The sequence below is a fragment of the Camponotus vicinus genome, unplaced genomic scaffold, assembly GCF_025532165.1.
Source record: "Camponotus vicinus isolate PSW18456_S1 unplaced genomic scaffold, iyCamVici1.0 SCAF_3, whole genome shotgun sequence".
Taxonomy (NCBI): domain Eukaryota; kingdom Metazoa; phylum Arthropoda; class Insecta; order Hymenoptera; family Formicidae; genus Camponotus; species Camponotus vicinus.
In genome coordinates this window covers 3098388-3122978 of record NW_028141967.1, presented here as the reverse complement: position 1 = coordinate 3122978, position 24591 = coordinate 3098388, and the positions used below count along the sequence as shown (strand labels likewise).

Genomic DNA, 24591 nt, shown 5'->3' with positions numbered 1-24591 from the left:
AAAAAGCTTCTGGATGACGTAAATTCCGGCCGAATGTTTGGAAAAGGATAAATATTATTTATCATTTAATTATTTATTTATCGTTTAATTAGTAATAAATAGATTAATTTATTTTACTCAAATCAAAGAATAAAGTACAAATAAAAGAAAGAAAAACACAGAAGGAAAACAGATCGACATAGGCACGAGACGTGCAATATTAAGAGATAATTAATAATTAGAATAACAAAGCTTTATTAACAATTTAAATAATCTATAATAAATTTTGCGATAATTAGTTTACATTGCAATTTCCGCGTCAAACTGAGAGCTCGTCCAGGGCGGTTAAAACAATGCGCGGCAAGAATCCCCAAAATTCCGATCCAGCGAAATATATTCGCGATTAAATTAATAGCAAACAAAGTCGTCAATATTCCGCACAGCTCGCTTAAAATGTCGTAACGTTCCGCGAAGCGTAAAATTGCGGCATTATTCCGGTTGCATTCCGACGCCGAAAACATTGCTTCGCGAAATCGTCGCCGCGCTTTAACGCACCTACAAATTGCACCAAATAATCCCCCTCTCGCGTCTGCTATTTATTTCAAATTCGTCTCTAACGTTTTGCGTTAAAAAAAATTATTCCCTGCTATTTACATTAAATCGTACACGACACAACGATGTATAAATTATTTCAATAAACCGCGTGATTATATTAGTAATTATATTAATAATAATGTAATTTAAATAATAATATTTAAGTTAATTATAAATGTTACAAATATTCAATATAAATATTATATAATAATTAAAATAGATATATATAGATATTATAAATATTATAAATAGAAGAGAGATGGATATTCGCAACTTGTTACAGCGATTCGTTCGCAAACATGTAGATCGTAATCTCGTAACTGTAAATCCGAAAAGATTTTCGTACGACGCCGCGAGAAAAACGAAGAGAGGCTTGGCATAAGCTCTTCGAAATTTATGCGACAATATTTCTACACGTTTGAAAGGTGGAACGAAGCCGGTCGTTGATAAATCAAGCTTTAATGCAGTACACGCGATTCCACAATTCTGCTCCAATATTTTCTTTCCTGTCAACATATCGCGCGACATGCTCCAAACAGATCTCTTTCGTCTATGAATCACACCTTTACAATTATCTCGGTAACCGTTTGTCAAGTGATGCAATTTCTTGCAATTTGGAAAAGATATAATCGGGGAATTTATTAAATTAAAATGTCAAAAACATGATATTATGAAAATTTTAAAACTGACTTTTTTGGAAACTTCAAAATACATATAATAATATTGAATCTCTCGAATATTTGAATTTGAAGAAGCTTCATTGGAGTTCAAAATGGAGCTTGAAATTTTAAAATTTCAACTTTGCATGTGAACTAAGCTTTCATTTCTTTATTAAGTTTAGCTGAAATATTTATTAATCAAAAAAAGTTATTAAAAAAATTCTTACTGTTATTTTGATAGTGCAGTTTCAAGAGAAGCTATCGATTTTGCGAAAGATCTCTTCGATACGTGCACATATATGAACACGTGAACTACCCTTGAGGGCGTCCATCTTTCGACGTCTCGCAAATTACACATCCCCTTTGATCTTTCTGACCGCGAACTTGCCCGGACTGACGCTTCTGATACATTTTTCTCATCCCTCGCTCTCGATTAGACTTTCGCGTCAAAGGACAAGTTAGTGAAAGGGCAAGAATGCGTCCGTGTAATTTTCGAAAGGATGCTTAATGATATCAAATTCATTATATATTGAGATGTCGAAAATTAAGGACATTGAAATCTGTCTCAAAATAAGCGAAAAGTTGTAGATTGTTCATTTTTAAGGTAAATATATATTGTATCTATTAGATAAAAATTGCTATAAAATTATCCGATAAAAACTAAAATATAAAAAACTAAATTAAAATAGAAAGATCCTTCTTTTCTGCATAATCTACATTTTCGCAAAAAAATTCAGGCCTGAATTTATATATTTATTATATATTATTTAATATATAAATTTATATATTTATTTATATATTAATTTTTATGCATTATATATAAGCGCAGGGAGCGATAAAGAAGTAAAATATTCACAGGTATACAAAATATATATTAAGATTCACGCATATATTATCTTAACAATTAGGGCACGATACGTAAAATTATAGATTTCGGTCTCAAATTTTGCCGCAAATTGTAGATCGTCTAAAATCAAATAAAAGTAACTCATCATCTTCGATTATTATCCTCCCTTGTTCGTAAACCTTATTATTTCGGCGAAACGTGAGCGAAAGAATTTATGTCGCGGGTCATGTATAAATTTAGAGATACAAAAGCGCAGCGGAGTTTCAGAAATTGGGAATTTCAGAAAGACAGAAGAGAGAATTTCGCGACGCGATTGATCCCGCAAAGAGCCATACGTTTCGCGTCTCCCCTCGCGCGTTCCCCATCTTACCCCTGTGTTAACACACTCGACATCGCGACGTGCGATCGACGTGCTCGGCGACTTTTCAGAGTCCGTGGTTTCGGGAAATCCAGGAAAATCTCGGGGATTTCCCGACGCCGACGAGAGTAAAAAGGGAAAGAATGTCGTGACGGCCGAGGATGAAGGGCGAAACGTCAAGGGAGGGAGAGATAAAGCCGAGGGGATGGGTAAAGCGGTAAGAAACTCGGGGATCGCAGGACTACCTGATGGCTCGGCGTGCCATGTACCAGATGTTCGGTCTGGTTCCTGGCGTCGCGGATCCTGGAATCGACAGGATCAAGATGCGCGCAAGAAAAAAAAAAGAACTTTTTTTTTTCGATTTCCCGTCCGACAGGCGATCGCGCGTTTTGTCCCGTTCGATATGTATCGCCCGTGAAGGAGAAGGGTGCTGAAGTGGCAGGAGTGATTTTCGCGTCGAGCGAGTCGCCGATTGAATCTGCCACGGAAATCGAACGGCTAATTCCGAGTATTTCGAAGACCTGTCGGAATTTTAAATTGAAAAACGCGAGGAGCTTCAAAGGGAGAATGTATTCAAAGGGCACAAAGAGTTTTTATTACGGTTTTATGTCGCAAAATTAAATTTCGTTTCAAAATTTGTCGAATTATACATATATTATTCCAACAAAAGACTTATTTTAAATTTTACAGTCATTTTTACAGTCTTGTCGTCAATGTTATTTAATCCGAAATAAATTGTAATGAAAAAATATGTTGTTAATTTATTTAAAATCACGGCGAGGAAGGTACAAAATAAATATATGATGTATCGGATCCATCGACTCGAAAAAAAATACAGTTTTAATTTTTTTTTCATGGATTTGATACAGGCGTGTACCGAGAATTTTTTTTGTTTAAATTTCAACGAAGCATGTTTTAATGGAATTTTGTGATACGAGGGCCTCTTATCGGACAGTCGTGTGTTTGAAAGTCGCCGAAGGTAGATGAATACAAAGTTGACGAGAACGAACGACGTGCTGGCGCACTTGCTCGCTATTTTCGCCGGCTATTTTTTTTTTTTTTATCCCCTTTCGCCGAGTTTTTCCACGCTAATAACGAGCGGCGGCCTCGATCGTCGCCATTAGCGGTCCAGCTCAGTTCTCGTTTCTGTTGGAAGCCCGAATTAATATAGCTTTGCGAGCGAATCGTTGCGAGCGAGCAACGGAAAGCCCGAAGAATTTATGTTTCGCAGCAATTAAGCGAGACGAGCGGATTACGCGAGTCTGCGAGCGTCGTTTGTGATTAAAGACGAAATTGAATGAGCCGATGCCGGTCAAAGGCACGATTCAATTAGTCGGATTTATTAATTACATATTAATAGCTCTCTTTCTCTTGTCGAAAATTAATCCTTAATTTTAATAAGCTTCCAGATATTCGAACTTTTATCTGCGCGAAACAAAAATTGCAATAAACATAGAATTGCTGTTGATATTTACAAAGACAAATGCCGAGTGTAATTTCGCTTTAATTAATTTCGCCGATAAGAAATTTGTTGCGCAAGAAAAGAGGAAAATATTCGTTGCAAAGGAGATACGGATCTCGGTAGTCGGACGAATTTTCATAGACGAAGAGAAGGAAGAGGAAGAAGAGTGCCTTTTTTTCTCGATTTAAGTACAAAAAGAAAGCGATATCATTTCAGGAGAGGACGATGGGAAAGGGAGAAAGCGGTATAAAGCGAAAAGGGTGCAAGATGGAAGTAGTTCGAGAAACTTTCATTAATCCTCTGCGGCGTATTCAAAGCGTTTTAATTTCGTGTACGACACAAAAGGATTATTTAGATCGCCGGTACCAAGGAGCAGCATTATATATGCTCTCTTCAAGGGATGATTGTGTATAACATTGTCTTATATTTTAATTATTTAAGTACCTCTCACATCTATTGTATAGAGATTAATTTATTTTATTATTATTTATTATATATTTATTTATTTTATTACTTAATTAATTAATTAATATATTTATTTATTAATTATTAATTATTAATTTATTAATTTATTTTATTATTATTTATTATTTATTATATTTTATTATTATTTATTATATATTAATTTTATTATTAAATTAATTGTAGAGATTTTTTTGGAATGCTTTACTTGTGAAACTTGTTTATATCGTATCCTGTTTTGCGTGTAAAATTATTTTTTTGTCTTCCCGAGAAGATATCGTATTTCAGTTTGACATCTTAAGAACGGAATTTCATTTCACGTAGAAACGATTAATTACAGTGCAATAAATGCTCGAGATCTTGACATTTCTGGTTTAGGGACTGATTCTCCAAGGATTGGATTTCGATATCGTCGATCGCGGATTGAACAGGCAGAATTTCGCGGGACCGCGAAAACATCAGCGCTTAATTGAAATTCCACATATCGCTCGAAATGGCTCTTGTCCCAGCGCGATTTTCCTATTTTTTCAATCGCGTATTAATTATTACACGTATTCGCGCCACTTGTAGAAAGCGTATTAACTTCGCAATAAAATGGAACGTGAAATGGAACGAAAATTTTTACCTTCGGAAATATTAAGATTTAACGATCCAACATGTGTGTTGAAAAAAATTGTTTTCGATTTTTTTAAATTACTTCACCGATTACTTCGACGTATCGCCTGCTCATAAGTTGTTATATTTTCGCGCACCTGTAATGACTCTCGTTACAACGAATGTGTTAATAATCATCGTGGAAAAGTTCTCGCGAACGCGGCAAATTGTCTTTTGTTCGCCTCTCACCAGAAGCGACTTTCCCCTCGTCGTGGCTTAGGGAAACTTGGCGGGAAAGCTTCTGCACGCCCCCGCAAACGAGCGTCTTCGAATAATATTGACTCACTTTCTCGCGATTCAGTCGGAGAACGATTCGCGCGGAATTCTTCTCGCAAAACGAATTTAACACTGCATGAATTTATGCGAGCGTGAATTTTCAATTAATCGTTTAGGTAGAGGCGCATGATAATAAAAGCATACTCTCCTTTACACCGTGAGATTAGAATTTGATGAGAAACCGTTATATACGTATAGACTTAAGGAAGAGCTTCGTAGGTGCTCCCTTGAAGTCCCTTCGATACTCGCAATTATAAAATAATTGATTTTTGAACTCGTTGGCTGCGACTTGATAAAAGTTAATAAAATATGAAAGGACAAAAATCGAGCGCTCGAGAGCCTATAATATTTATAGCATTTGACGTTAGAAGCGAGAAAAAGCTTTTATATTTAATAGAATAATATTTAATGAAGCGATTAATTATTCAGAAATTAATTAGAATTTTCAGTTGAAGTATTTTACATATATCAGTTATTCATTCATTTCTTTTTACCTTTAAATTCGTCGATTAACAAATGAATTTAAATTTGGAATATGCGATTAAAATAATTGCGCGATATTTACGAGAGGTAATCGTCAATTATTCTTAGAGTTTAGTTTCGATGCCGAAATTTCGAGTCTCTGAAGAGAAATTAACAGTAGGGATTATCGAGGAGAGATTCTGCTGACGATGGCGAAAAGCGCGATGAGTCGTGCATTTTGCCGTGCGATCGGCGCCGACGAGCTCATTATGGCACTAACGAAGCCGGAAAATTAATTTCTCGGTCGAGTACAATCGCGGATTGCATTGTTTAATGACCGCGACGGCGGGAAGCCGGAAGCGCCGCCGCAACGGAAGGTCGAGCCGCTTGATTACCAGTGTCTGGGTGGAGATATTATTTCTGATAACGAATCTGCTTTTATCTGCCCTACCACTTTCTGAAACTTCCATCCGCTCTTTACCGCGATAAAAAAAAAAACTCGCGATTTAATTGTTTAACGTACAACAGTACCGTGTTTTTTTTATTTGACAAATTTGACTCTTTTATACTAATCCGTTTGAAGTTTCGACATCGGGACATTCGATATTATGTAATATTTTTTTTTGAAGCTATGATATTCGAATGATAGAATTTGTCAAATATAGTTATATTTATATTAAAATCGATTGAAGATTAATAATTTTTTTTTCTTTTGAAATTGTGGATATTTTAAATAGTGTAACAAAAAATGTCATCTCGACTGCAACTAGATTTTCAAATTATTGCAGTTTTACAAATATATATGATACGCGATTTAAATTTAATAATAAATTACTGTAATATGTATAAATGAAAATTGATTTTACAATATTGAATGAGAGCAAAATTTTTGGTTTATAGAAGAAGCCCAAATATGGAAAAAGAAGAACGTAATGTAATCCCCCGTATTTTCGCGTCATTTATCAATCTCTAGAGGTTCCCGCGCACATTTTCGTATACGTGACGCGCTCAAATTTTACGAATGTCGCGAATGGCGCGTTGAAACTAAAGCAATTCCCCACTTGACCCAAAATGAGAACGCTTAGCGAAAGGAGCGACATGTCAGGACGAGAGAGAGAAAGAGAAAGAAAGGAGAGGGGGAGAGACAGAGAGAGAGGATAGCTTTTATCGTTCCGCAATTCTACACTTGCGGAACGGCACAGGATATTAAATTTATTCGCGAGTCGACGCCAAGGAAGAAATCGGGCATGCTCGAGTCCTACCTTGGTCCTTCGTATATATATATCCTCCCCGCACGAGTTCCCTTTTCGATTTGGCTTGGCAGCGGTCCACCTACAACTCCCTCCCTCCCCCCGATTTACATGATCTCATGGAAACAACTCTCGCAGACGATCTTCTTGTCCCGAATGAGAAATCTTCGGTCTTTAATCGAGTAAGAGCTCGGAGCCCGCAAAATTCGAGGGACGACCCTCCCTATCCTCCTATTCCCGACTACACTTCATCACGCTCAGGGACGAGCGAATATCGAGTTCGAAGAGTAGAAGATTATAAAACGCGAAGGCTTCGTTCGTCTCGTGGCTATGTAATATGATAAATTAAATTTTCCAAAGATAACATCTTTAAAAGATACGTGATTAAAAAGAGAGATAGAGGGAAAAAGAGAGGGAGTCAAAGTATGAAAAATTTACGAAGCAAAAATCAAGCAAAGCTTTCAAAATCAGAAATTAAATTTTCTAGAGATAATTTTTGAAAAATATAAATATATAATATAAATATATAATATATAATAATAATATAATAAAATATAATAAAAATATAAATATATAATATAAAAATAAATATATAATAAATATGTAATAAATATATAATAAATATATAATAATATAAATATATAATATAAAAATATAAATATGTGATTAGAAAGGGAATTAAAGTATCAACGATTTATGGGACAAAGATCGAGAAATTTTGAAGGATCCCTCGTGATAATATATGTCATAGGGATTCGGAAATAAAAGTTATAATATAAAAAATGATGAAACGTTCGCGAGGCATAAATTCTTCCCTCCAATATCCTTTTATTCTACGTGTTATCACGGCGCGCAACAAATCTTTACCAACATTGGAGCGCGTCGGATGTGGCATTAATTCCCGGCAAAAAGTTTCATTAAACCCAGACTACGTCCGATAAAAGGAGAAGGAGAGAGAGAATCGCGGTGAAACCATCGCAATGCAGTTCGCCGTAGTCGTTGTCGTTATCGTGTTATAGTATCGCTAACGTAAAGAGAGAGAAAAGGAGAGAAGGAGAGACAGAAAGAGAGACCCTCGGGAGGATTCCGCACGTACGTACGTACGTACATCCTGGAAACTTCCAGATGGCGATTCTTCCACGGAATCGAGAGAAAAAGCGAGAAAGCGTGCGCGCCGAGAAGGGTGGAAGGACCGAGAGAGGGTGTTGCCTTGTAACTTGTCGGCATTAAGCCAATTAAGATGACGCATGACCGCGAAACTTTCGCCATCGCCAAGCGCGATCAATTTCGCCTCCCCCTTTTCCCCTCCCCCTTCCCCTGTTGTGCCCCGCGGATTTTTTTATTGAAGAAAGGATCGAAAACGAATTCAAATTGCGCTGCGTCTTCCCCCCTCCTCCCCCGTATTTCGCCCCCGAGAGATTTTGACGGATCGAGGAAATGTCTGTCGATTAAATTCTAGGAGTTCGCGACGTATTTAATTTTTTATAAATTATATTTGATTTAATTTTTAATGTAAACAAAAGTTTGTTCCTTTCTTAATTTATAGCTCAGTCAATTCGATTATCTTATTCTCTCTTAAATTGAATCAACGAAAATGTCGCTGATTAAAGTAGTTGTACAAGGTTTCACCGATGAGTGAATGTGTTTCATTCATCTTCAATGTAAACAAGTAGAAAAATGATCAAGATTCTTGATCAAGCTCAAATATTTCTTTAATGGAGTATATTGTTATAAATGTATCTCATATATGGATATTATAAAATGTATCATTGATTGAAGTAGCTATTTTCGCTAATTGATTCTTTCAATAATATTTCACTAATTTGTACCGCTATACTTATTACTGAGAACATCGATAATTCATTGCTTTTTTCAATGATAATATACTGATTTCATTTAAGAGAGTCGAATATCCGACGCATTGATATGATTACAGGATACTCAAAATGGAGAGAAAGAAAGATGATTTAATAAATAAAAAATAATATATAATTTTCGTAAAAAGTTTCCAATATAATTTTCCTAGAAATTTTTGGACAATAAAAAATTTTCTAATGTTATATGAAAAATAATTATTAAAATTATAATATACCAATATAATGTATCAATTTCACTTAAGAGAATAGAGTATGCGATGTTTTAATACGGTTATAGGTTACTCAAATAAAGAGACAGAAAGACGCCTTAATCAATTAAAATAAATCAATATATAATTTTCATAGAAAATATTTTTGGACAATAAAAAATTTTCTAATTTTATATGCAAAGTAATTATTAAAATTATAATATACCAATATAATATACCAATTTCATTTAAGAGAGTAGAGTATGCGATGTTTTAATACGGTTATAGGTTACTCAAATAAAGAGACAGAAAGACGCCTTAATTAATTAAAAATAAATCAATATATAATTCTCGTAGAAAATACTTTTAGACGACAAAAATTCTTTAATTTTACGAAAAGAAATTAAAATTTAATTATTATTAATTATTATAAAATTATCTTGTGATTTATCAAAATTGTCTGTCTGGAAAAAGGAGGGGAGAAGGAAAATAAATATTGTATGAAGCTTTTTCTAAAAGTATTTCGAAATACATTATCGAATATCTCGAAGGTCTCCTTCCTCTGAGAGAGAAAGAGAGAGAGAGAGAGAGAGGAAGCGTCCCGGTTAATAGTTGCAGTTCACAATGGCACCAGCTGGTATTCTCGCACCGCGACGACGGCGGCGGCATCCCGATTCCGCGCTGGTTTTCCGCCGGCATCAGGGAAAACGACGAGCGGTATCGATTGTCTTCGGCCTCGTCGGAAGCGTCTTTCTTGTATGCGAGAGGCGAGCATTCCCGGCGCGTATCTCGAATCGAGTCAGTTCTCGATTCTGGAGCAGGTCGGCTTTCAAACGCGGTTAACTAACCGGAAGTGACGAGCAGGCAGGCGCGTCGAATGCAACCGGGAATCGCCCGTGAAAAACGCTGCTCGATTTTTCGACCTACAGATACGTACACATCCGTTCGCGCGGAAATGTTGCGTTTTTTTTTTTTTCGCATACGTGGCTTTACGCTACACTAAACACATTTTTCGTTATTCATGAGGGGCAAGATGTCAGAAAAAAAAATTATATTTTCGTACACGGTACATTTTCTCGCATCTGCGAGAATTTTTAGTTTAATTTCTTCCTTTTATGTTAAAAAAAATATATAAATTATTCCCCCTTTCTTCTCTGGTTTTTTAAATTTTCGGGATGAACGAAGATTCATTTCGATCTGACTTGGCGTCAAGTTCCCCTTTAATTCGTCTCCTTGCGACTTCGTGTCTATTTTAAAGGCCTAATATCGTCGACACGACTCGCAGGAGAAAAACGTCCCGCTGTCTCTTTTTCCATCTTCCTTTTTCCGCCGGCTCTTCTCCCCTCGTTCTATTCACGTCTCGCCCCATCGATTTCACTCCCTACGTCGTGTCGCTTCTTTCTCTTTCTGCCGCTTCTCTTTCTTTCTCTCTCTCTCCCCCGCACGACCGCTTCTGTCAGTGGATACGAAAGGTCGAAAAGTTTTGTTCTCCCGTCGCGGTGTCTTCCATTTCCATCCCCGTGTCCTCCCCCCGTTCCGCCCCGTCGCTCCTTTTTCCTTCGTTTTTTCGCGTGCAGATTGAACTTTACGAGCGCGTATCCGCGAAAGTTTCCCGCGACGAGAGGGCGAGAAGGTAAAAGCCAAATGGAAATCAGCTACGCCGTTCCTTAAAATCGTCCGTGAAATTCATCGAGTGTTTGCCAGGGCGAATTTCCACCGTTTCTGAATCCCGGCGGCTGACAATTTTTGAATCTCCAGCCAAAGCGCGACGTCTCCAGAATTTGCTGGCAAGGAATTCTACGGAGGGCGCTTGGGACCATAAAGTGTATTACGATGATACGTTGCAGAGATGTTGAAAACTTCGGGAACATGATTCAGAAGTCGTGAGCGGGCTGGAGATTTAAAAATCGATTATTCGCGCAAGGATCTCGATAATTTGCAGGAGATTCACTTTTCAGACATTTTACAAGTCTATCTTTTAATGTTTTGAAAATCGGGAAATATACATGACTGCTTAAGGGTGCTTATGTCTAGTCAGCAGGCCGAAAAAAGTATAATGTTTGGGAATTTTTTTTGAAGTGTAATAATTTTTTTTTACAAATAAATTTTTATTCAAAAGTACAAATATTAAGGATATTATTATTTTTTTGAAGTGTAATAATTTTTGTTTACAAATAAATTTTTATTCAAAAGTACAAATATTAAGGATATTATTGTTTTTTTGAAAAGTGTAATAATTTTTTTTTACAAATAAATTTTTATTCAAAAGTACAAATATTAAGGATATTATTATTTTTTTGAAAAGTGTAATAATTTTTTGTTTACAAATAAATTTTTATTCAAAAGTACAAATGTTAAGGATGTTATTATATTTTTTTTTAAATAAAATATTAAAAAATGTAAAAGTTACAACTATTCTCCGGGATACTGTTTTTTAAAAAGCGCTGCGCGGTGAGCAGTGCTATTCGAAGCTGATTCATCTGATATCAAAAATTCGATAAACTGTAGTTAATGTATGAAATTGTCTAGTAGATGAATAAAGGATTAATTGAAAAATTGTTTTGGAAGAAAATGGCAGCCATTTGACACTAAAATATTCATTTTCGACTTAAAAGTTGCTCATTTTTTATTAAGTAAAAATAAAGTATTCATTAAAAAACAAAATCCTTCGTTCATCTACTAGATTTTTATATGTAGAAGCCTGTAAAATTGCAAGCAAATCGGTGTAACGGTTTTCGAAATATCTTGCTCACCGACTTTGAAAAAGTGATTTCGAGAAAAACGCGTTTAAGATTTGTGTCAAGTTTACATTTAAATAAAATACAGATTTTTTAATTTACACAGAATTATCTATTCCGGGCCCATATAATTTTAGTTTATTCAAATCTTCGTATATTGGCTTAATAGCCCTCAAAACATCAGAGTTGAAGCTTTATAGTCGTGTTTAAACAAAGTTATACATTCTGGCGCTTCATGAATCATACACTTATAACTCCGTCAATTTGCATCCGATTAACTTGAAACTTTTAGGAAATATTTCCAATATGATACTTCAAGGAAATGTAAAAACATAAAAATTTCTTTTTACTTTTATGACTAGACATAACCCCTTAAGTGAAAAAATTGTGGGAGATGATGATTTCGCACACGTGGGAAATGTCGCGATTCGAAAAATGTCCGCAATTAAATTTCTGTTATACGAGGCATTGAAAATTTCTTGCAAATAGCTTTTCTTGGTTGGACGCGAGTAACGTTAACTGCGTTTTCCAGGATATATCGCGCAGAGCTGCATTCTCAAGAAGTTTCATCTCCGCTGGAGAGATGCTGATGCACGCTGTTTCTATCGAGCTGAGACATTGGCTAACTTTTAAAGTGTCATTACGAGAATGCGACGAGATATTCTCTCGCAGTCATAATGTTTCGCGTACACCGTAGCAACGGATATAAAAGTCCCGTGTGCGACCGTTGCAACGTGAAATTTCCAGTTTCAATCAACGCAGAACGAACTATTTCAAAAATTCAAGCAGGCGGAAATGGGGAGCGGTGTTGAAAAAAATTGAATCGATAAGAAAATAAAATACTAAATACCAAAAAATGACAAACGCAAAATATATGAATGATATCGATAATAAAATAAAATAAAATGGATAATAAATTCAATAAAAATTTGATACGCAAACGCTATTTAAATATAATTCATTGGAATTAAAATGTCTTCAATTTCTCCGCCTCGTGAATTATTAATTATAATTACTATTTTACGCAAGACTATTCTAAGATTTAAAAAATATCATTTAAACAGTAGGTTATCCTTATCAAAGTGAGGCCTGATTACTCTGATTCATCGCGTACTTTAAAATTGTTAATAAATAATATTGAAAATTATATTCCATATAATATACTCTCGTTTTATCTGTCATAAATTGAACATTTGAATATATTGTGAAAGCTCCAAGTGCATTGAATTGAGCGCCCAACGATACTTTACGCGTATTTTGATTATTGCGAATTCACGGGGAGGGAATTTCACAACAAACGCGAGCGACGGGAATGATAGACTGGAATGCTCACGAAAAAATTAATGACGGCAATTTAATTACTGGCTATTTAATAACCGCGGGGCGAGGGAAAAAAACAAATATGCAGTTGCAGCAGCGCAGGGCCGTTATTCAAAGATAAAATTTAGCGCTGTCATAAATAATAATGTCGCTCCGCTTTGTTTTGCGCTGCCGAGATATTTCAACGTTCTTAATGATATATAAAGTACTCAAAGTATTATTTCGCCTGTCACACACGAGCGCGATTATAATTCTCGACGGTGTTCTGCCAATCATTCTCTCACGAGACGCGGACACAAATCATTTTTTCAGGTATAAACGTCACATCTGTTTGAGATTGTCTCTGGGCTAGATGTATATGAATTTTATTTTTTATGGCAACGAGAAAAGTTGAGAAAAAAAGTAACATTCTCTTGCAACGCGTATAATTATAAATTAATATCTTTTCAAAAGCTATCAATAATTGGAAAATGCAATACTTATAATGTAATATTTATACAACAGGTACAAAATATCGCTTCATTGAAAAAAAAAAATTGCACGACCGAGGTAAAATAAACATGAATTTATAATTATTCGGGTAAAATAAACATGAATTTATAATTATTTTATTTTTGTAATTAGTAGTGTAAAATTTACGATTTAATTTCTATGACTTGATTTTAATTTAAATACGTATTTTTCCCCATTATTTTTTAAAATTATATTATTCCTCCATTTAAATATAAATATAAATGACGGGAATTATTTCGCTGCCAATCGATTTATAACCGCGCACATACACACATTTAGAATATTGATTGAAATTAAACTTACCGACCTATAAATATTAGTGTTTTAACCACCATTTATGAGAGATTCAAATTACATTTTATGATTTAGGGCAAACAATAACGTAACTCGCGTTTATTAACTTTATAACTTAATATCAATTTACAACTAACATTCTGCGCGCTGACGCGTATTATCGTTGATAATATCGGCGCATCTTGTTTGCTGTTGTACGCACAAGCATACGCATATACGCGCATCTCATATCTGCACATATATGCACATATATACACATATATACATCATACGCCGAGACTGTTAGAAATTGCAAGGCGAACGGCGAACGAGGGCGCGATGGAGGGAGACTGCTCCGAAAGTTTCCAAGAAACTCCACTTTTTTCTAATTTACACCTGGACCTCGATATACTTTCGCGAGGAAGTAGATCCTGGAAAAAGCGAGACGTTAGTTTTTAGACCATCGTTCCCTCGTTGCCTCGTCTCTCTATCGAATATAATCTCGTATCCAAGTATCTCAATATTCCAAGACGCGAGAAGACCGGCGATGTGAAAAATAAAGGATCAGACTTAAGCTTATTAAGTTGTTAAATCGATTTTATGAAAGGGGATTTTTTTTGCGGAACAAAAGAAAATTGAAAGAATCCTAGCGATTTTACGGAGATGTTCTACAGAGAATTTTCTCGGATGGAATTACTCTAAACTTTTTTTCAGAAATTCCTGTATCTCCTCTTGAAAGTTTTTTTAGATCCAACAGTTTTATCAAGAGTCGAGATGATTCAAAGCGATCTTATGATTAAAGTAAAAAAGTTATCTATTTTTTTTTTACGAAAAATTGAAATTGGCGCTTCGTATATACATCAGCATTTGTTGCAATTTTCGAAGCGTATCAGAAATTCCAGAGCTTTGCGAAAGAGGATCAGAGAATTCTATTAATTATGTATAGAAATTCTAGGAACAAAAGAGTGCTCGTCACAAAAGTTATAAAAGCATATTGCGATAAATTTAATTTCGTGCGCAACAGCATGATAATTGCTCAAGCTTTAATTATCTCAAAATTTACACTCACATTTTTATTTAAAAATCTTTAAGAGAAAAAGAAAGAGAGAGAGAGATGATGCATATGCTATATATTAGCATAGCTACAGGGAGCGAATTTATGTGAACAAATTACAGGGGTTGCGCTTCAGATCGATCGTCCCTTTTCGAGCCCGAGCTTGCAAGTACTAGCTTGCGACATATTGTGCCGCGATAAATCGAGCTTCGACGAGCCTCAGAGTCTTATCGAGAAACCGAGGATTAACTGACGGTGCTGAAGCTCGTATTCACTCGTTGACTAGAAAATTCTAGACTTCAAAAGGGAGAGAGAGAGAAAGGATTTAAAAATATTGCTATGCTTATTGATTGGCACAGAGCTCGAGTGCGAATAAAATTAAAAGTTTGAAACTGCAGTTGTTGTGAATTAAGAATTTTTAGCTCGCAAGATTAATGAATTACGATAATTGGTTTTAGCAGCTTGCTGGACGTTGCCATTTTTGCGGAATAAGAAGGTGATTTGCAAGGAAAACAAAATTCTCTGGAGTTTGTCGTTTAAGAGAGTTTTTATATCCTAGGTTTTATGACAAACTCTCGTGTTCTTAAATTCTGGATTTTCTCTAGACACTTATATCGTTAAATATTTCAACTGTTGGGGATATTTCATCCTTTAAATTCTCTTAAATTCTTGAGAGCGTAAAAAAATTTCAGACTTGTTTTCATATTTGGAAACTTCGGAAGCTCCTATCTCGGAAATTTCTTATAAACTTTCGGGGAAACTTGTTCCTAAATTAGTGTCTCCAACACGTGAGATACAGGAATTAGCGAACGGGAAATGTTTCATCGAAACTGAATTTTGCCAAGGTAGAGACTTACTCTAATGAGAGCTCGCCCCGGGGCGATTAACCGCTTAGACGTCGCGCGCTAACAATGCGAGACTCCCTTCTGGAGATAACGTGACAAAATCTCAGGAAATGTAATTCGTCAGACGGAGATCGGAGCGGGTGTCTGAGAAATGCTGAACCTCCTGCCGGGGCATCCAGGATGCAAGAGCTACCTGAAGGGTCTCCGAAGGATGCGGCGAGAATGTTCTCGAGAAATTGCAACCCCTGGCACGGTATTGCGCGTGAAGAGATCCTCGAGAGAATCGCGGCCGGACCACGGCATTCTACCCTTCAACGTGAAATCCATTTTCTTCTTGCATAAGAAGAATGCAAAACCGCGGAACGATGAGAAAAAAAAATAACTCGGGAATAGAAAAATCCGAGTAGCAAGAAATGCAAATTTCAAGAAGTAATCCTCTCAAGTAATCCTTTATTTTAAATCAATTGACTAATCTATTTTATAGGGTGTCCCAGACTTAACAAATCAGCCGTTAATGGTAGATTCCTGGGATCATTTGGAAACGAAAATCTTAATATCAAAATGTTGAGGAAGATATAGTTTCGGCGCTACAAAAGATTAAAGATTACCAATCGGCGCGTTCCGTTCTCTTGCTCAGGGACATAGCGCATCAAGGGGCCCGCGTACAGCGCGATAATATCGATATCGATAGAGGGAATATAAAACCAAAAATAGGATTCTGCAGTGAGCGCGATTGTGTTTTCCATGCGACAGTAGTCAGTAGTTTGGACATTTTTATGAAGCCTTTCTCAACATTTTGGTATTAGAATTTTCGTCTCTAAATGATCTCAGGAATCTACCATTAACGGCTGACTCGTTAAGTCTGGGACACCCTGTATATATAAAATTACTAATATCTTTATATATTAATAATACATATAAAAGTAGGTTTTTCGGCAGAAAATAATTAGCCTAATTCGAATAGACCAAGTTATGAAGGGAAAATATTTTCGGGGAAATATTTGTCGCTTATTATGTACGTGGATTATGTATCCCTTGAAGCTGGTAAGCTAGAACCCACCCGCTGATGGCGAATTAAACTTGGTCCAATGGCTATGCATGATACCCGAGGGCTCTCGTGCTCCCGGCGCATTCCGTATTAGATTTGCATTCGAGCTTCGTGGCTCCAAAGACTCCTGGACTCTTTCAAAAGCCTCTGAAATCAGTCGAATATCACGGAAGACTATCCGATCGGAACTCTTTTTTCGCGATCCGGTCAACTTCCTGGCTCTCCGTCTCTAAACTTGCAAACTTGGGGAATCCTAAATTCTTAACCGGTAGAGAGAGAAAGAATACTTTTGAATCTCGCATTAAATACGACCGAAAAATTTCAAAAAAGATTTTTTTTTATTCTTCCTGAATTCGAAAGAAATCAGAAAATCTTTAAAATTACCAAGTTTTTATCCTTAGATGTTGAATAAGTGATCCTAGACTTGAATAATTTTTAAATTGCTAAATTCTGGGAGATACAGCGATTAGCTCGCGATCGAGCTCGGTATCGAGGCTGATTGCGAGAACTCCAACTTAACGAGTATAATACGTGTCAAAGTTCTCTCAAAGCGGCTGCACCTGCAGCTCGGTATACGAGCGCAGGGCCTGAACTAGGCGGCAACTTGCCGCTAACTTGCCGGCAAAGTGCATGATCCGGAGCTGGCGCTAAACTATGAGAAGGAAACGAGCTTACTCGCTTACTTACTTATATAACCCGGAAACGTCGTAGTTTGAGCATTTTTCCTCCCTCCAGGACCGAATCTTGATCTCTGGAGGTTATTGATACTTTCATCTCGCGTAAAGTGAAGTGTACAAGAGATTTCAATCTATAATCAAATTTGCATCGAATAAAAAGAGATATATCTTAATAGATACTTTTATTAAACTAATAATAAAAATAATAATAAAAATGATAATAATAAAATAATAATAAAAATAATAATAATAAAATAATAATAAAAATAAATTTTTATTATGTTTTATTAAACATTTCTTGACTGGTTTTTCTCTGTTAGATATTAATATCTGTAGGAGGGAAATGCGACGTTATTATATGTCTATAAACGTTATTTAGCTGATGCATAGTCAAAGTTTTATTGCAGTTGCGTCATTTTCGAAAATTCTACTCGAGCATCGAGAATGATCCGAGTTCATGCGATGAAACTCGAATCTACTTAGGCGAAGACTACACTTAACCCATTTGCCCTCTCGCATCAACCATCTCTTAACTTCTCAGCCTTTATTGCGACTTTCTTCAAAGATGCTCTACGAAATGCATCGAATTGCAAAAGTAGGCCGCTGCCTCGCAGAGTGCATGAAACTGCCGTGTGTGTCGGTGTCGAGTTTTAGAAGATTCGAAGTACTTCTACTCCGTAGAAGTCGGTATTAAAAGTAATAGAGGTCATCCGAGTAGTGGATATTAAATTATATGAAAAGTCATTTAAAAAATACTTATTTCGATTAAAATTTTTTTAATGAAATTTACGAGAATATTTTAAAAAAATTATACAACTAGAAGTCTTGCAAAATTTCCCAAATTTCTTGCAATCTTACAGATGGATTAAATGTGCAATTTTTTCCAATCGAAATCGCATACACAGAAAAAAATAAGTGTCAAATCAAAACTTATATACTTAAACTAACGCGTTTATTGTTTCGTATATACGCTACAATTTGTAATCTTCTTAGAAGAATTTAATAATTTTAAATTTCAACAATATTATAGTCTTATTTTAATATTGTAATTGTCATCTCTCAAGAATATATAATTATTTAATTCTACTTTAAGAAAATGACAACCTTTGATTTAAAAATGTTATTTTTTATCCAACATTGTTTCTTTTCCATTCAAGAAAATTAAATCTTAAATCATAAAAATATATTTTTCTTAATTGAACCATATAAAGTGGCTTCATTCAAGTAAGCAATTATTGAAGCAAATCTATTTTTCTTTAATTAACGCAATATAATCTCATTTCGAAATTTCCATGTTAAAACTAAATATATTTTAAAAACAAGAGAATGTCCTTTTTTTCTGTGTACATTCGAAAATTGCCGATCGATGATTTTAGAAATGAAATCACAACCCGCGGCACAAACGAGCATTTCATCCGACAGATTCTAGGAGTCTTGATCTTGATGAGAGAGAGACGGGGGCGGAGGGTGGGTGGAGAGACGGGGGCGGTTTGAATGAGTTTTCCCGGAAACGCGTTGAATCGATTAAATGCGGGGCCGGCGGTCGGTTGATTGAAATATCGAGTAAAAGCCGAGGCCGACTCCGCACCTGAGCCGCCGTATCCGTGTTGCGGGGAGAGTTTGCTCGTTACGAAGAAGAATCGTTACGAGGAAGCGTTAAACTATCGCTTAATAGTCGGCGGGTTTCCGCGGCGGGGACCGCCGCTTACGTAACGGCCATATTTACGAACAACGTGGGGGAGGGGGGATCCTTCCCCGATAAAAATTAAAACCCTGTACCGTGTCTTTACGACTCGGCTGGATTAATAATTCAACGCCGCACCCCCGTGAGTGAACTTTGGATCTTTAATCGTTCCCCTCTTCATCCCTTTAGTCGCTTCAGACGATGATCGATGACTGGAAAGCCGATGATTTCATCTCTTGCATGTTTATAAAATATTTTCGAGATGTATACAAGACGTCTCGCATAACTGTGCACATTTAAAGTTCTAATTCGAGAAACGTTTTATATCACTATTGAAAAATATTAATCAAAATTCTGATGACGTATAATCATTGTCTTGCTATTATTATTATTGTCAAGTATTATCTGACGTCTTTTCGTCACCCTCTTTCTCCCTCGTAAAATAACAGATCACGCATAATATTCTCTCGCGAGAGGAACTGGAGTATTTCTTCTCCCTTTTTCAACGCATAGAAATTTTAAGGAAAAGGGATGGGGAGAGAGACAGAGAATGTGTTATCACTTCCTTCATTATTATTTCACAATCCCTATTCGAGCGTTTCGAACCGCTTCTCGCAGCGCTTCCGATTGCGAGCGGGAAGAAAAGAGAGAGAAGGACAGAGAGAGAGAGAGAGGATTGCAGCGGAGCGAGGGAAGGGAGAGAGGCGCGGAGATATTGATTTTACAGCAACACACAAACCGGCGGCGGTCGCATTTCATAGCCTACCAGACGTAGCCAGACGCACGTTCGACGTGCTACGTTAAAAAGCTGGAGAGAGTCCCTCGGCCGGAAAGGCCAGACGAAGGCTAAGGCCTCCGATAAGCCGCGCCCTTCGACCGTCGACCTTATCACCTCTGAGGTTTTAGGCTTTATCGAGGTTTACAGGTCGGCGAATACGCGCCCGGATCATCTGGATGATTGCGAATATATGTCAGCCTTTACATCGCTTCTATATAAAGATCCTGCAGGATCATATCTCTCTCCCTATTAATCGCACCTGGATTTATTTAAATGAAGGGTAAAAGAATTATCCAAAAAAAAAAAAGAAGAAATTCGTAATTGTGGAATTTTAATTCTTCTTCGCGTTTTCACGCGTACGAGGGTTTCGTCTGTGTAAATATTTCGCGAGTAAAAGGATTTTCCAAAATTCCGCAATTGCTTCGGACTGAAGTGAATGGAAAACTGCGCGTGAAAACTCTCGTGAAACGGGAGTCAATTCCTTCGCTCACGGCCGCTGTTGTTTCCCAGAGTGACTGGGAGCTTGTTTGACCACGCTGTCGGACACTGGTGCGACAGTGATGCTGTAAAACGCAACGGGCGAGACACGGGGGCTTTATTAACGAACGCGTGACGCGGCGATACGCGCCATTGTTTCGCTGATACGCGCGATGTAATACAAATCGCGGCATAATGGAAGAATAGCGGCGCAGAAGTCGATGTGCCCGTCGCTTTATCGCTTTATTATAAACGTCAGGCACAAAAGGGATTTGTGAGCGGAGAGACCGTTCTCTGTTACTGGCGGAAATTTCCATCCAAATGACGCGCCGCCACGTCAGTGAGCGCGACGCTTTGTCATCCCCTTTTTTCCCCTTTTTTTTATTTTTCGTATAGGTACGGATTTTTTTTCTTTTTTTTTTTGACAGATATTTTTTCATATATGCGTTTAATTCCTCAAAATGCACATTTTCGCCGGGAACGAGGGAAGTGCTTTTACATAATGGCGGATATTTTTCGACGTTTATCGTCCTCTTCTTTCTCGCCGAGCTTGACGTTTGAAGAGAGACGCGACGGAAATATAATGATATTTTATAATAAAGTTCATCTACATCCGTTTCATCGAGGTTCTTTTAGCTCTCTAAATTACATCACGTTGAACAAAGGCAATTAAAGCGAAGGAAAAATGTATTACGAGCAACAATCGATATCATCAGGATGGTCGGCAGGAGGGATGATTACAGTCGATCAGGGGAAATCGCGTGATCAAAGGCCGGCTGGTAAGCGAAACACGTACCTTCCGTCAACAGAGATGCTGGTTCGCTTTGACGAAGCCCTTGTCGATATCCTCGCCATGGACAACGTGATGACTTCGTCCACGTAGCAATCGACACGGATCCTCCGATCACGTTGGGGTTGGAGACAAAACATCCGTCGACGAGACAACAAATCTGCGACAAAATTGCAATTAATAAGTACGAATTTTGCAATTCTGTTCAGCGACGTATTGTTTTATTAATCGCGCGTCGTTTTTAAGATTGGAAAAAGTGACGCCTATTGAAAAATTATCGAGCTCTCTCCAATCGATTACCGGCTAAAAAAACACTTAGCGGGCCATTTCGACGCTAATAGACAGACGCTTTAGAAGGTCGACGAAGCGGAACTAAAAAGGAGCTAATTATCAACAGCTTTTTGTAATAAATAAGAACAAAAAGCGTGAAAACTCGCGACTTTTCCATTTTCGAAAGAGCTTTAAATACTAAAAGATTATTGGAAAAAAGAAATTGTTTAAAAATTAATAATTAATAATTAATAATTAAATAATTTTTGGATTTAATTATCCGTTGAAATACAATCAAAAATTGCAAATTTTTAAGTAACATATAAATCTCTATGTGATGGAAACCCTTTTATTCAATTTCGCGAATTAAAAATTCCGAAGGATTCCAGAATGTGGGTATGTGCCAGGATCGAAACATGTTTTTCGTCCATATTTCTCTGTAGATCTGCAGAGATCCTTCGCGCATCTAGATGGTAATAAATCGTCGCTCGCGTGATGAGGCCGGCGGACTCCATTAAAATAAAACTACCGGGTGTGAGAGAATCACGGGTTCATTCGCTCGCGATGCGATGAGTCGTGAACGCGCGCGGCGAACCGGAAGTGCTGGACCAGCGCCAGGAATCGAAGCTGCGCGCGTGTTCCGACAGATTTGTTGATGCTTTCTGATGTTGCCGACAAAAGGATCGAGAGCGAGCCTCTCAAAATGGTGGATCGAGGAGGTCCCCGTTGATTTATTTCCCGTCGATACGCCGGCCGTTGTTTATCGTTTACCTTGAGGATGCAACCCGCGCAAACTCGACCGGATGCGGCGATCCATTTTCCGTCGCGAGCGGGATGCGAAATGACGGTAGGGAGGATCGTGAAAAATAGCTGCAATAAATAAATGAATAAATAAACGGAGTATGTGTTCTTCGCAAAATGCAACGTGTAAGAAACTGCGATATTTTGCGGAGCAAATTTGTTGGATAACCACTGCAAAGTAATTTTTAATTTTTTTTCTCGACCCCTCTCTTTCTCTCTTCCTTCAAATTTACGTTTGCTCCTTTAGATTATTATTTTTCTACATGATTGGAAATTGAGCTTTTCTAGATTGGTTTAGGAAATAATTAAACGCCTAAGAAAAATTATCTAATGCAAAACAAAAAAATTATTATCTAATGATCAATTCAAATATGTGAATTTTATTAATAAAAATAAAATGAATAAATCGTATATATTTAACAAAGGGGTCAGTGTTATAATTTATATAATTTATGGAGAAAAGTACTAATGGACATTAACAATATAAGAGAAATGGCTAAAATTTTTTAAGAAAAGATGTAATATTATTTCATAAAAAATATTTAAAAAAATGTTTGTTGTACAATAAAAGCGAAAGCGCGTGTCAATTTTGATCTTTGCTAAATCTTTATCTAAATTCATATGGAAAATAAATCAACGACGGATTAGACCGAAGCAAAGATGTTGCCGAAAGTATAAAAGTCATCCGCTTTTATTCCCATCCTCAATCACAGTGTATCAAGGTACATCCCTCTTTCGTTCAGCCCTGTTCTTGTTCTCCGACTGCCACCTTTCGTAATTTGCCGACTCGGCAATCTTTCTCTGATCATATATATAGTATAGTTTGAATTTACTGCTCGATCTGGAAGCTGCCAACTTTTACGACACGGATAAAGAAGCGTGCGGTGATGTCCTCCGACACTTTCAAGCTCTGTAGATGTGCCTCTACTATTTGGACGTACGTGTCGTAAAACTTTTGCAAATATTCTCTGATGAATTCTCGGAGATGACTTTTCCTTCGAGGAGAATTATATTATGTCTGCGATGCAATTACGAGGATATTTGACGTGGAAAATTGAAGGAAAAATTTCAAGTGCAACTGAAGCAACTTTTTTTTAAAATAATTTCAAGTTTGAATATTTTCACGACTGCAATTTGGAAGAAGTTTGAATTCCAAAATTTCCTGGCCCCCAAGTTTCAACATATTTTTATCAGAAATTAATCTATTAGAGCAAATTTGAGTTACAAAAAATATTTTACAAAAAATATTTTAAAATGACGGATGTTGAAGATAGACTGAGAAATGAGAAGCAAATTTTTTTTTAACTGGTACAAAAATGTGTGGGTTTTTAAAAAAAAGCTCATTTATTTCCTAATAAATTCATATTTTAATCAATTTTCTACGATCTTTTTTGATAAAGTTATATCGGTTTGAGGAAAGAATAAACAAATATTCTTTCAATTAATATCACGTAATATTTAAACAAAGCGATCATTGATCAAGGAATAGAATTAGATCGGCGGGGTCTCGACAAAAGTTCATTCGGTTCATTGTATCGAGTGTCGCGACACATGTACGTTAGATCGTTGCCTGGAAACCTCCTGGAAATGCGTAGCGAGGCGGAAACGTTGAAAAAGGGTGCGCGGCAGCCAATTTTTGTGAGTGCATCTTGAAATAATCATAGCTCCCGTAAGTGGAGTTCCTCGTATCCGCCATATTCTGTATCGCACATATCGCCAATTCAAAGGAAACTCCCTACACCACTTCGCTCTACACAATATTGCAGAAACTTTCTAAAACTATCATTATATATATCGCGTTATGTGTATATATATAAATTTATATCCTTTGAGCAAACTTGCGTAATTATGCTCCGCGAGAAATTACAACAGTCTTGCTTTAACAGTGTTGCTGCGTAACATAATGCAGGATAATAATAAATACCGGATATTGTTATGCAAGTGAAGAGGCGTCCTCGTGATTAGGAACGCCGGGAATGCTAGAGAGAGAGGGTTAAATCGACTAAGGGCATTGAATCCCGGAGCTCAGAGAAATCCGGGCGCGAATTTTCCGGGCGATTCCTTTATCTGCGCGGCTTTTACATCAGAATTACAAACAATCGCCCCGAGAATGCTTTTTAATCCCGGCCAATAAGCGATCGGGCTCCTTCCGGCGTCTCGCAGCCGGGCTGAAGGAGTCCTTATCCCCTTTCATCCCTCGCTAGAGTCCGATCCCTTTTACGTTCTTGCCCTCCTTCCCTTCCTCGTCGCTCTTT

General features: G+C 36.8%; 2 protein-coding genes across 6 annotated transcripts in view; one reads left to right on the top strand and one right to left on the bottom strand.

The window, feature by feature from the left end:
• The window catches only part of LOC145969385 (uncharacterized), a 101979-nt gene that overhangs the window by 27639 nt on the left and 49749 nt on the right, over nucleotides 1–24591 (top strand). The gene's annotated exons all lie outside the window — the stretch shown is intronic.
• Nucleotides 18755–24591, bottom strand: part of LOC145969388 (uncharacterized) — a 133313-nt gene continuing 127476 nt past the window's right edge. The window contains exon 9 of the transcript XR_014438089.1: nucleotides 18755–21425. The gene's annotated coding sequence lies outside the window, so the exon portion shown is untranslated. The remainder of the gene's footprint in view (nucleotides 21426–24591) is intronic.